Consider the following 1131-nt stretch of genomic DNA (forward strand, 5'->3'; position numbering starts at 1 on the left):
AGAGTGCCCCCTGGAGGCCATGATGGCCAAACTTCGTCTCTCATACTTCGGACATATTGTCAGGAGGGATGATTCACTGGAGAAGGGTATCATGTCTGGTAAGGTGGAGGGTCTGAGACAAAGAGGAAGACCCCCAGTGAGACTGACTGGCACAGTGGCAGCAGCAATGGGCTCAAACGTGACAACAATTGTGAGGTTGGCTCAGGACTGGACAGCGTTTTGTTCTGTGATGCATGGGGTCGCTATGAGTCACCCGCATGTTGGTACCTAACAACAACAACAACAACAACACGTGCTTAGAGGAGGGGGAGGTGCAGTAGGTGAGTGCTCGGCAGCTAACGGAAGGTTAGTGGTTTGAACCCACAGGAGAAAGATGTGGAAGTCTGTCTGCCTCTGAAACCTTACGGGGCTGTTCTACTTGGTCCGGTCCGGTTGCCATGAGTCACAGTCAAATGGATGACACTGGGTTTGCTTTGGGCAAAGTAAGCTCTGCCAACACCCCGCCTTCCTTCAGAGCGCTGAGACCTCGATCTGAGAACAGCCTCCAACGACTGAGGACCTGCTGTCCTTGTATTCAGGTGGTCCCTGGTACTTCCCTCCAGTTCGAATGGTGTTGACGCTGCTGAGTGGAGTGGGACACATAGTGACCTTACGGGACAGTGTGGACCTGCCCAACAGGGTTCCTAGCCTCGGTCTTTAAAGGAGTAAATTGCCAGACGCGTGTATTAGAACCGGCAGCCTTTGGGTTAGCCACCGCACGCTTAACAACTGCGCCACCAAGGAACTTTCTTCCTATCTCAGACATTCCCATTTTGATTATTGTATCTCAAGGTATTGGGGGCTTTATGTTGAAAAGAAGCATATCATGAAGCAATTGTAGCTCAGAGACGGGTTCCTACCCTGCTTGGGAAGAGGCCAAACTGTGGATCCAAATCTTCTAGAAAAGACAAATACTTTGAATCCAACTTGGACTATTTCCTTGAACTGAACCAAATAATTCCTTCATATTATCAAATACCATAGAGGCAGCAGTCAAGTGCTTAGTGGATAATCAAAATGTCAGTGGTTTGAACACAATCATCAGCTCCAATGGACAAAGACCTGGCAATCTGGTCCTGTAAAAATGACAGC

At 49.1% G+C, this 1131-nt stretch overlaps 1 protein-coding gene across 4 annotated transcripts in view; it reads right to left on the bottom strand.

Annotated features, from left to right (window-relative positions):
• Positions 1 to 1131, bottom strand: part of DCLK1 (doublecortin-like kinase 1) — a 314483-nt gene that overhangs the window by 312077 nt on the left and 1275 nt on the right. The window lies entirely within an intron of this gene.

This window comes from Chrysochloris asiatica, unplaced genomic scaffold, assembly GCF_000296735.1.
Source record: "Chrysochloris asiatica unplaced genomic scaffold, ChrAsi1.0 scaffold00272, whole genome shotgun sequence".
In the NCBI taxonomy this organism is placed as follows: domain Eukaryota; kingdom Metazoa; phylum Chordata; class Mammalia; order Afrosoricida; family Chrysochloridae; genus Chrysochloris; species Chrysochloris asiatica.